Genomic DNA, 12,998 nt, shown 5'->3' with positions numbered 1-12,998 from the left:
TTGTTTCTAGGTTTTTGCTATGACAGTGGTGGCCATCTAGTACGTGTATCCTAAAATATTTTGGGGTATATATCCTTGAGGGTAGATTTCTAGGAGCAGAGTTTCTTTAGATGTGCTCTAAAATGTTGATATCTATTGCCAAATTGTCCTCGCAAAAGGATATTCCAAATTACATTCCCACCAGCAAGTAGTTTGAGAAATGTATTTACGAACCTTACATAAGCCCTGGTTATTAATCAAATTTCTAAATGTTTGCCAATCTTATATGTATTGTTTTGTTTTGCATCTCTTTAAGTATGAGTGAGGTTAAACATCCTTTTATAGGTTTATCACTTTTTTTTTTAACAAATGATGATGAACTACTTGTTCATATCCTTTGCCTATATTCCTTCTAAGTCATATGTTTTTTATTTTATTGAATATTGTTGATTTATAATATTATATTTCTGCTATACAGCAAAGTGATTCAGTTGTATATATATGCTCTTTTTCATATTCCACAGGATATTGAATATATATAGTTCCCTGTGCTATATAGTAGGACCTTGTTGTTTATCCATCCTGTATATAATAGATTGCATCTGCTGATCCCAAGCTCCCAATCCTGTTACTGACTTCTGTGAGCTCCTAGGACCTTTTAAATACAAATATTAACACATGAATTTTCAGAAACATAGTTACTTGGAAAGTAAGACTTAACTGTGAATTAGTTCCATTCATTTAATATTATCTTATAAATATTTTAAAGCTACCTTCATCCCCAGCCCCGCCTCCACACATATCCTGATCATTCCCACCTAAGAGTTCTTGGGGTCAGGGTTGTGACTTCTATTCCTTTATTCTCTCCTTTCCCCTCTTCCCCAGTAGCATCAGCTTCTTTGCCAAATCCAATGACTGGTAGAGGAGCCTTGCTAGAGAAATTTTGAAAGCATGGACCAAGTCAGAATTCTAGGATATAAACTGCTCATCGGGTCTGTATTTACAGCCTGGGAAACAGACAGTTGTCTAGAGGCAAAGCCGATTCTTGACATGTGTCCAAGAGCAATGTTCAAGTCTAATAGCAAAGAAAAAGACTGACCTTTTGTGTGGTATCAGCCAGGAAACCTTGGCACCAATGACTGAACTTTTTCATGTCCGTTCACCTATAATTGTATGTCTCCATAGAACTTTTTCTAAATGGGGACAGTGGTGATAGCATCTGTAATGTGGCCCTCGTGACCCTTGTTGGCTTAGCATCCAAAGCAATAACAACTGCAGTAGTTTCTGTGGATGCCTGCTGCGTGAGTGCTGGTCTAGAGGTTTTACAGAGATCCCCTCTATTCTCACGGTGTCCCTTCAAGGGTGATTATTCCGTTTTACAGATGAGGAAATAGTGACACATGAGGGTGTGGCACCTTGTCCTCACTCACACTGGTGACAGCGTGTGTCCCAGGCCTGGGTGACCCCAAAGCCACTGCCTCACACTGCTTTGTTCCACCCTTCACTTTGTACGTCCGTGGTAGGAGTCTCCACATTGTGCCTTGCCTTGTAGTTCCCTGTATGTATTTCTATTGTCCTTACAATATTGTCGAAGTCCTTGCACTCAGAAACCACATCTTTTCCACTTGCCATCCAAGCAATACTGAGTAAGGCTGAGAAGGTGAATTGGATTGAGTGACCTGCTGCAGGAACACTTCAGGGCCAGTGCTGGGTCAGGAGTTGTACTCCCTGCTTGGAGATGATCCCAGGAGTCCATGCCCCCCATCTTTGTGTGCTTCCTCACTCTGACAGTGACCTGGTAGTCCCTGGAATGTCCACTGGAAAGTGTACCGGCGAGATGAGGACTGCCCCCAGCCCCGGTCAGCAGGATGCTGCGGACAGACCTGCACCTCCAGCTTCTGAATGACTGCCCACACGTTGTTCAGATGGGGAATGAACACCATTTACCTGAGATTTTCATTTTTCACTTATGCTTTCTTCTAAGAATATTGTGATGTTTAAGCCCAGATACTTTTAAAAATATAGGCACTTCGGAAAATAAATAAGAGCACAAATGAACAGACAAAAATCAGCAGTAACCATATCATCCCAAGCAACCATTATTAACATTTTGGTCCATATCCTCCCAGCTAGCTATACATTCAGTAATGTGGGATTAACAAAAATGAATTATGTTATGCATATTATGTTTGTGATATGCTTCATCCCCTTCCATTTTGACTGGCTGTTCCAAACCCAGGGAAACCCCTGTTAGAGAAAAGTCCTCTCCTTCTACTCTGTGTGATCTAGTGGGTGAGGTGGGGTTAAATCATAATTGCACCTATTTAATGGCGTTTAAAGGTTTATAAAGCACTTCACATCCTAGTGAGGAAAAAAGTTAGTCTGACTCATAGTGCAGAGGCAAGATCAATGTTTATATCTGCATGCCAGCCTTAGAATCTTTCTACCACTGTTTATTCCGTCTTTCCACAAATGCTTTGAAGCTTCAGGTTTCAGGAGGAGAGAGAGGAAAAAAAAATACAGCTGTAAGTAGAGCTACATGATCAAATGGCAGGGCCAGATGGGGTGTTGTTTTTAATTGTGCATCTATCTAAGGTATTCTTTTTAAAATTATTATTGACTAATTTCTGAATGTTTTACATGCATAGGGAACAAAATTTAAAAGATATAAAGGATATAAACAAAATTTTTATAACTTAAAAGATGTTTGAGCTTCCCAACATGGCACAGTCGGTTAATATCACCGAGCTGAATTTGCCGCAGCTAGAAATGCTCAAGAACCAGCTGGACCAGGAAGTGGAGTTCTTGTCCACGTCCATTGCCCAGCTCAAGGTGGTTCAGACCAAGTATGTGGAAGCCAAGGACTGTCTGAACGTGTTGAAGAAAAACAACGAGGGGAAAGAATTACTTGTACCACTGACGAGTTCTATGTATGTCCCCGGGAAGCTACATGATGTGGAACATGTGCCTATCGATGTGGGAACTGGCTACTATGTAGAGAAGACAGCTGAGGATGCCAAGGACTTCTTCAAGAGGAAGATAGACTTCCTTACCAAGCAAATGGAAAAAAATCCAGCCAGCTCTGCAGGAGAAGCACGCCATGAAACAGGCTGTCATGGAGATGATGAGCCAGAAGATTCAGCAGCTCACAACCCTGGGAGCAGCTCAGGCTACCACCAGGCCTGAGAGCTTGTTTCAGGAATGGGGCAGAGGGTGCCTGCTTCTGGGCCCTGGGACTTTGTGGACGTGGTTTCCTGGAATGGGGGAAGAAGAGGGTCTGTGTTTAATGCTAATAAATGAGCCAGCTGGGGGAAAAAAAAAAAAGATATTTGAAAGAAGTGAAAACAGCCCCCACACAGACACCCTCTCAGCCCCCAGGCTCCTCAGCCATGTAGTCACCACTTCTGGAGCATCCCTGTTAGCAGTTCTTGTGCGTCCTCATCCAAAGCATTCTGAGTTTAAAGGGCAGGAGTGTGCAAAGGTGATCAAGGGCTGGAAGAATATGCTTCTGTATCTTCCTTCATCACATCTGTATCCTCTGGTGAGGCCATTCAAGTAACTGGGATGCAATATTCCAAATGAAACGGAATCTCGGCCTACTAAAGTCCATAGTGGATGTATCTCAAGGCAACGTCAAAACTCCCACCACCGAAACCACTGCAAGGGATAGAAGCAGTGCCATGTGCCGCAGGAGGCACTGCTGAACTTGGACCGGTCTCAGGGTCAGAGGACCGAGATTGTCTGGGCTCTGCCCTGGGCTGACTCCAGGCAAGTTTCCTGACTTTTCTGAGCTGCATGTTCTAACTCGGTAATCTCCAAGTCCCATTCTTCTCTAACCATATAAGATTAAGTAAGAGACTATCTTAGCTTGGTCTGCTGTGACAAAATAGCATAAACTGGTGGCTTATAAGCAGCGGACGTTTATTTCTTACAGCGCTGGAGGCTCAAGACTGAAGTCAGGGTGCCAGCATCATAGGGTTCCAAGGAGAGCCCTCTTCTGGGTTGTAGTCAGCTGACTTCTTATATCCTCACATGGCAGAGAGCAGAGCAGAGGAAGCAAGCTCTCTGGTGCCCCCCCTTTTTTTAATTGTTTTTAATTGGAGGATAATTGCTTTGCAATATTGTCTTGGTTTCTGCCATACATCAACATGAACCAGCCATAAGTATACATATGTGTACCCTCTTGGACCTCCCTCTCACCTCCCACCCCATCCCACCCCTCTAGGTCTGGTGGCTTTTATAAGGGTACTAATCCCGTTTGTGAGGGCTCCACCCTCATGACCTCATCTAATCCTAATTACCTCCTAATGCCATCACACTGAGGAAGTAGGGACTCAACATAAGTATTTGTGGGGGACACAAGCATTCAGTCCATAACAGGGGATAACTTAAAACAGTGTTTCTCAAGTTTTAATATGCATGTGAATCCCCCGGGAATCTTGTTACAAGGCAGATTCTGATTCCACTGATTGAGGATGGGGCCTAAGAGTCTTCATGTTAAACCTGCTCCCACGTGATGTCATCTTGCTGATCTGAGGCTCAGGTCTTGAGTAGCAAGAACCAAGTTGGCCTGGCTAATGGCCCATGACCTATTCTAGGGATTAGACACCTGGGAGTTTGGAGTAACGTTTCGGTTTGAGGCTGAGAGCTCCCTCTGGGGAATCCTGGCGCCTGGTTTCCTAAGATCCTTCTCTGCTGAACAGTGCTGACACTCCCTGAGCTCTGCTGCATGCTGGCCACTGTGCTGAGCACTGCTCTGAATACATTCTGTTAATCCTCACAGCCCCCCAATAAAGTCAGCATTGTGACTGTCCCCACTTTACTGATGAGGACACTAAGCCTTAGAGACGTTCAAGTGCTCAAGATGACAAAGCTGGTAAGGGGCAGAGCAAGCATTCCAACCAAGATTATGATTCCAGAGCCCTTGTCTTACGGCTGAACTAAATTACAGAATGGCATTCTCGGTTCCAGCCTTGGAAGTAAACACCATGGCATCACATGTGTGCGGGAGCGGACACTGTTGTCCATCAGTGCAGAGTGCCTCCTCCAAGGGAACACAGCTCCTCTTGCAGATCCAGCCTCTGCCTCAGATTCTCTTGGTAACTCCAAGAGGTTCTCATGGCAGCCGTGGCAGCCAATGGGGTGGGAAGGCTGATCTCGCCCCAAGGAGAGGATGCCTTGGCTGTGAACAGCACTTAGATCATGTCATGGTAAGGCCATGGACCTTAACAGGCCACATCCATTTTCATTTACCTTCTAAAAGAAGATTAAGGAGAAAATTCAATTTTGCCTAATGCTTCCCCCAAATGGCTAATTTATATGCTAATTAGCAAGATAAGAATCGATGAAACTGGTAATCAATATGATAGTCAAGGCACCAGTAATGAAATTCATCTGGAGATGCACCGCCAGTGGAAACGAAGCAATTACGCAGAATAAATGGAGCAGCTCGGGGAATAGGGGTCCATATTGCTCTTGACGGCATTATTTCCCCCATTACTCCTCCCCTCACTCTCTACACCCCATTGAAATCAGCTGTCCACTCAGATCCTTCAGGGTGCCACACACCAGCTTCTCCCTCTCTGGTACCTGACCTTGCATGATCCCTGTGGATTTGTGGTCTAACCGGGAGAAAATTAAGGAGGGAAAATTACAGTCTGAGAAGATGTACAAGCCCTGGAGGAAAATTAGGGGCTGAATAGGGGCTTTTGAGTCAAATGCTGAGTCGTGAATAGCACTTTACTCTTATACTTGCTGAGTGTAGTTTAAAGCTTTCCAATTCTAGAGCTTAAATATAGCCACCCAATTGCCTAGATTTTCCAGAGGTGTCCTGATTCCAGACATTTTGTCTCATCACACCATATGTCAAATGATGTGTCCTATTTAAGTCCAGTGTGAAGTAGGCCATAGGGTGTCCATAAGATTTAGTCTGACTCTTGGAAGTCTTATTTCAAATTGCACATTTATTCCAGGGTTCTAGGTTTTTTTTCTTTTCTATGTGTGTGTGTGTGTGTGTGTGTGTGTATTAAGGGTGTGATTACAGTCATCTCAGGTTAGTCACATAGCATTATTCATTTTGGACTTTTCAATAAGACATTCCAAATTTGTCTTTTATCCCAATGTCTGCTCACTGGTATCATCCGAGGATCTTTTTCCCCCAAAATGTATTTATTTATGAAAAATTTTTAAATATGAAAAAGTTGGAAGAATTATGAAAACTAAGATCATGGCATCCAGTCCCATCACTTTATGGCAAATAGATGGGGAAACAGTGGAAACAGTGGCTGACTTTATTTTTTGGGCTCCAAATTCACTGCAGATGGTGATTGCAGCCATGAAATTAAAAGACGCTTACTCCTTGGAAGGAAAGTTATGGCCAACCTAGACAGCATATTAAAAAGCAGACATTACTTTGTCAAAAAAGGTCCATCTAGTCAAGGCTATGGTTTTTCCAGTGGTCATATATGGATGTGAGAGTTGGACTATATAGAAAGCTGAGCACTGAAGAATTAATGCTTTTGAACTGTGGTGTTGGAGAAGACTCTTGAGAGTCCCTTGGACTGCAAGAAGATCCAACCAGTCCATCCTGGAGGAGATCAGTCCTAGGTGTTCATTGGAAGGACTGATGTTGAAGCTGAAACTCTAATACTTTGGCCACCTGATGTGAAGAACTGACTCATTTGAGAAGATCCTGATGCTGGGAAAGATTGAGGGCAAGAGGAGAAGGGGATGAAAGAGGATGAGATGGTTGGATGGCATCACCAACTCGACAGACTTGGATCTGAGCAAGCTCCGGGAGTTGGTGATGGACAGGGAGGCCTGGCGTGCTGCGGTTCATGGGATCGCAAAGAGTCGGACATGACTGAGCAACTGAACTGAACTGAACTGATACAGTGAATATTATATATGTATGTTCATCTAGATTCTATAGTTAGCATCTTACCATACTTGCCTTATCACATATCTATCCAACCGTCCATCCACCTATCCATTATGAGTCCATCTTCTATTTTATGCAATTTTAAGGTAAGTTGCAGGCATCAGAACGCTTCACCCCTAAACACTTGAGCATAAGTGAAGCCACTCAGTCATGTCCAACTCTTTGCAACCTCATGAATTGTAGCCTACCAGGCTCCTCCATCCATGGGATTTTCTGGGCCAGAGTACTAGAGTGGGTTCCATTTCCTTCTCCAGGAGATCTTCCTGACCCAGGGATCGAACCCAGGTCTCCCTCATTGCAGGCAGACACTTCACCATCAGAGCCACCAGGGAGCTCCTTCAGCGTGCATGTCATTAATAAGAGTTCAATAATTCTTTTTTCTTTTGAGGAAAAATATATGTATAATGAAATGCACAGATCTGAAGTACACCATTCTGTAAGTTTTGACAGATACATACAACATGTATATGTATACATGTATACATATAATGTACATTAATGTAATATCAACCCCTATCACCATATAAAACATTGCCATTCACCCTAGAAGTCCCCCCTGCCCAGTTATCCACCACACCCCACTTCCAGAGGTAATCACCAGTCTGATTTTGCCCACCCTAGGTTAATTTTTCCCATTTCTAGAATTTCATGTAAGTGGAACCATATAGTATGCACTCTTGTGTAAGGTTTCTTTCATCCAGCATAACATCTTTGAGGTTCATCTGAGGTATTGCCTGTATTGATAGCTTGTTCCTTTCTATTGCTGAATAGTATTCCATTGTATGGATATATCACAGTTTTTTAGCTAGTATGACTAAGGCAGCTAGGAACATGTTTGTATAAGACTTTTATGGACAAATGTTTTCATTTTCCTGGAATAAACTCCTAAGAATGGGATTTCTGAGTTTTAGGGTAGGTATATGTTCAGTTTTATAAGAAATTACCAGACCATTTTCCAGAGCAGTTGTGCTTGGAAAGCTTTTAAAACACAATGCCTCCCCCTTATCCTCAGAAATTCTTAATTAATCTGGATTGGGGCTTAGGTGCAAGTATGTCTGAAATAATCATCTGGTGGTTCTAATGTGCCGCCAGAGGTAAGAATCACTGGAGACATATTGCACTATGCATGTGCGGGCTCAGTTGTTCAGTCATGTCCGACTCTTTGTGACCCCATGGACTGCAGCCTGCCAGGCTCCTCTGTCCATGGAATTTTCAAGGCAAGAATGCTGGAATGGGTTGCCATTTCCTCCTCCAGGGAATCTTCCCAACCCAGGGATCGAACCCATGTTTCCTGCATCTTTTGTATTGTCAGGCAGATTCTTTACCACTGCACTACCTGGAAAGCCCCATACTGCACTATATTAAATGCAAATGGATTTTTTTTTAACTTTGAAAAGTGGCTTTCTGTTGCTGTTTCCTTTTTTCCTTTATTTTTCCTGCTATAAAGGCCTGGGTGTGGTCTAGGATGATCTGAATGTCATAGTGCAGGCTTCAGAGTGAAAAACCAGCTTTCTGGTCCCAGCTGCCCCACCTTGTATCACTTGGCCAAGCTACTCATCAGTTTCCTCTTCTATAAAATGGGGCTTATAGTGTGATTTCCAAGAAGGATAAAAGTGCCTGACTCCAAGAATTTTCTGAAATTCACCATAGGATTGGGATGGGAAGAGAATTTCCAGCCCCCTAGATGAATGAGATTCCTTAACCCTTGCTTTTCTGAACAAAGGCAGATTGACAGTTCTTTTCTTTGGTTCCATAATAGGGCTCTGGATGGTGAGGCTGTGAGTGTCAGGGGTTGGAAAGCTGTCACCACCTCCCTGCAACGACTAAAGTCTAATTATCTCTTGTCTTACAAATATGTAAAAGCTGTAAGTCAGCAATATAATGATTCTGAGTTGGTTTTCCATCCCAGTGGTAACTCAGGCTGCTCTGTCTGTTCACCATGTGACCAACAACACACCTTTGTGAGACTGCTGGCTGAGACAATAGTAAGGAGCTATCCAGCAGCTGAGTACTAAGCATTGAGTCAACAATGACAACAAAACAAAATCACTGAAATCTGATCCCTACCATCTGAAGCCTGGCTTACTCCCCCAGGGGAGAGACCTGGACTCTCTGTCTCCTGAGTTCACCTTTTATGACCCCAGTTTTAGATCTGAGTGAACCAGCCCCTGAGCCTTGCAGAAAGCTGGTGTCTGTGACTCCTGACAATTGTTTTATATCAAATACTCAATCCTTATTGGGAAAACAACAACAAAGATCTCTTTAAGGAGGTCTTCTGAGAGAGGTATCTTCAGTCATTGTTCAACCCTTTGAATAAGAATTTGTCAGTGGGCTTCCCCGGTGGCTCAGATGGTAAAGAATCTGCCTGCAATTCAGGAGACCCAGGTTCAATCCCTGGTTTGGGAAGATCCCCTGGAGAAGGGAATGACAACCCACTCTAGTATTCTTGCCTGGAGAATTCCATGGACAGAGGAGCCTGGAGGGCTACAGTCCATGGGGGCGCAAAGAGACAGGCATGACTGAAGTGACTTAGCACACATGCACCAGGAAGAATGCAGCTGTGAACAGTGGGCTTTCCCATGTGAGACAGGCCAACATGAGCACAGATGAGGCTGTTTAAAAAAAAAAAAAAATTTATTGGAGTATGAGTGCTTTATAATGTTGTGTTAGTTTCTGCTAAATAATGTAGTGAATCAGCTATATGTAACCATATCTCCCCTCCCTCTTGATTCTCCCTCCCATCCCCCCATCCCACCCTAGAGGGTCAGCAAACACCAAGCTGAGTTCCCTGTGCTATACAGGTTCCCACTAGCTATCTATTTTAACACAGCAGTGTATATATGTCAATCCTGCTCTCCCAATCCAGCCTACCCTTCCCTTCCCCCACTGTGTCCACATGTCTGTTCTCTATATCTGTGTCTGTCTTCCAGGCCTGCAAACAGGCTCATCTGTAAAATCTTTCTAGATTCCATATACAGGCATTCATATACTATGTTTATTTTTCTCTTTCTGACGTACTTCACCTGAGAAAACCAAATTCAAAGAGACACATATATCCTAGTGTTCACTGCAGCTGTATTTACAATAGCCAGGACATAGAAGCAGCCTAAATGTCTGTCAACAGATGAATGGATAAAGAAGATGTGGTACATAGATGAGGCTCTTAAATCAGCCTAGAACCAGGAGGTTTTAGCTCCTTTCTGAACAGAGGGCTGTGGAGGCTCCTCCATCACGTCCTGCCCAGACAGCTACTGAGAATGCAACCTTCTTGCCTTCCCAGGAAAGTATGTTTCCAGAGTATCAGAGGTTGTCCTGGGCTCCAGTTATCAGTACAGAGATTCAGGGTAAAGGATGGCTGCTAATGAGCCCCTTTTCAACTTTCTTGGCCTCCGTGAGTGTCTGTCTGTGCAACCCTCATGTTCTGTTAGGAGGTACAGGGCAGAGGGGGTAAGGAAAAGCAATCAGATGGCCTGCTATCTCAGGCATGTGCCTGGCTTCAGCCACCCCCCTTTGGCTTGGTTTTATTCTGTAATGCGTCCCCTGAGAAGACAGACTAAGCAGCCTGGGTTACCCTGCAATTTCTCCAAACTATTTGCATGAAATACTGCAGGCAAAAAGCCCAGCCCCCGATTGGCTGTTGCTAGGTAACGACATAATCATCAGGAAATTAGGCTGTCTTTTTTTTTTTTTCCCAGCCCGAAGTATGTGCGTGATTGCAGCATTGTGCAGGAAGAGAGAGGGAGTGAAACAAAGAGAGATAAAGGGGATGGTCTTGAAGGCGGGGACACCACAGCCACACACCTGCATCCCACGGTAGGACAATCTGCTTCGGGTTGGGCTTTTACTCAGTCAAGCCAGTATTGGTAAATTTTCCTTTCTTAAGAGAATGACAAAGCTAGCAGGTCCTGCAGACAGCAGGAACAGAAGCTATGGAAGCAACTCTGACATTTGAAGTGATTTTTAGAAGCAGGAGATAGTGCTTAATATATGAGAATGAATCCAGGTGATGAACAAATGAATGTGTCTGGAGAGTGTGTGTAGGCAGATAAGCATCCATTCACATGGCTGCAGGATGCCTGCAAGGAACAGACCTGAGAATGTGCGTGTGAATGAGGCGTGAAACAGAGGAAAACCAAGAGTGCTTTCCAATGTGTTAAGGAAGCCCCATAAACTGAAGTTTGGGATCGTGTCTGTGATGACCCTACCAATGTTTAGGCATGTGGTCCTATTGTTATTGAGCCAGGCAATCCTCAGCCTACCCTTCTGCCTAGTTGGAATTGGCTGATGAATGAAGAGTAATATGAAGAGAACATTTGTGTGTGAGTGTGTGTGTGCATGTGCCCGGGCACACTTGAGTGCTTGTACACACACATGCACGCACTTTGGAGCACCTAGATCATTTTCAAGATCACTTCCTTGCATTAGAGCATGGCACGCCCTAACAGGTGTCCAGCTACACCTGGACATGTCCACCGGGTAAGGAGTTGCCATGGAGACTACAGATACTTTCCTTTCCCTTCCTGCCAGTCCCAGATGGCTTTCCCGCCTCTAACCTCCCTTATCTTGTCCTCTTTTTGAGTTCCCTAGCAGTGACCCTGCCCTGACACCAGACTCTCCACTGGAGTACTGCACACTTCGTTGGCTGCTACAAACCCCAGCAAGTTAATTGCCTTTTACTATTCATTGTCTGCCAGATTCATGATTCCTCCCGTGTCTGGTTGCCCACAGCCTCCTCTGAGATTCCTCTGTGTCCTCCCTCTGGCTTGTCTTTACCTTCTTTACCTGCATCCTCAGCTCAGTCTCTCTGAGTTCCACATCTGGATTTTTAGAAGTCATTTAAATCCCAAAATAAAGGCACCATCTTTTTTTTCTTTTTTTGCCTGATCAATGGAGGTAGTCCCCAGCTCAGCTCAGTGGGGACAGTTTGGTAGCAGTGATAAAAATATACAAATGTATCAGGAGTAAGACAGAATGCATGCCAATAACCAAGAGGCAGAAGGGAATGCCCTCCCAAGCACACAGCTGCCAGCAGTGAGCAGCTGCCTCCAGTAGATGAGCCTAACAAGCTCCTGCCTCAGAGGAGGAAGTCATCAACTTCGGTTCAGATCAGTCACTCAGTCGTGTCTGACTCTTTGCAACCCCATGGACCGCAGCACACCAGGCTTCCCTGTCCATCACCAACTCCCGGAGCTTGCTCAAACTCATGTCCATTGAGTCGGTGAACTATCTCATCCTCTGTCATCCCCTTCTCCTGCCTTCAGTCTTTCCCAGCATCAGGGTCTTTTCCAATGAGTCTGTTCTTTGCATCATGTGGCCGAAGTATTAAGAGTTTCAGCTTTAGCATCAGTCTTTCCAATGAATATTCAGGACTGATTGCCTTTAGGATGGACTGATTTGATCTCTGTGCAGTCCAAGGGACCCTCAAGAGTCTTCTCCAACACCACAGTTCAAAAGCATCAATTCTTTGGTGCTCAGCTTTCTTTATGGTCCAACTCTCACATCCATACATGACTGCTGGAAAAACCATAGCCTTGACTAGATGGACCTTTGCTGACAAAGTAATGTCTCTGCTTTTTAATATGCTGTCTAGGTTGGTTATAGCTTTTCTTCCAAGGAGCAAGTGTCTTTTAATTTCATGGCTGCAGTCACCATCTGCAATGATTTTGGGGCCCAAGAAAGTAAAGTCTCTCACTGTTTCCATTGTTCCCCCATCTATTTGCCATGAAGTGATGGGACCAGATGCCATGATCTTAACTTTCTGAATGTTGAGTTTTAAGCCAGCTTTTATATTTTCCTCTTTCACTTTCATCAAGAGACTCTTTAGTTCCTGTTCACTTTCTGCCATAATGGTGGTGCCATCTGCATCTGAGGTTATTGATATTCACCCAGCAATCTTGATTTCAGCTTGTGCTTCATCCAGTCCAACATTTTGCATGATGTACTCTGCACATAAGTTAAATAAGCAGGGTGACAATATACAGCCTTAACATACTCCTTTCCCAATTTGGAACCAGTCCACTGTTCCACGTCCAGTTCTAACTATTGCTTCTTGACCTCCATACAGATTTCTCAGGTGGCA

The 12,998-nt window shown here is 44.1% G+C and overlaps 1 protein-coding gene and 1 pseudogene across 3 annotated transcripts in view; both read left to right on the top strand.

Annotated features, from left to right (window-relative positions):
* The window catches only part of PHC2 (polyhomeotic homolog 2), a 114,457-nt gene that overhangs the window by 32,987 nt on the left and 68,472 nt on the right, over positions 1 to 12,998 (top strand). The window lies entirely within an intron of this gene.
* LOC122698529 lies at positions 2,686 to 3,647 on the top strand (annotated as a pseudogene). Its single transcript, XR_006342359.1, has one exon. The product of XR_006342359.1 is annotated as a prefoldin subunit 5-like (transcript).

The sequence above is a fragment of the Cervus elaphus genome, chromosome 8 (assembly GCF_910594005.1).
Source record: "Cervus elaphus chromosome 8, mCerEla1.1, whole genome shotgun sequence".
In the NCBI taxonomy this organism is placed as follows: Eukaryota; Metazoa; Chordata; class Mammalia; order Artiodactyla; family Cervidae; genus Cervus; species Cervus elaphus.
This window is presented reverse-complemented; position numbering and strand designations above follow the sequence as displayed.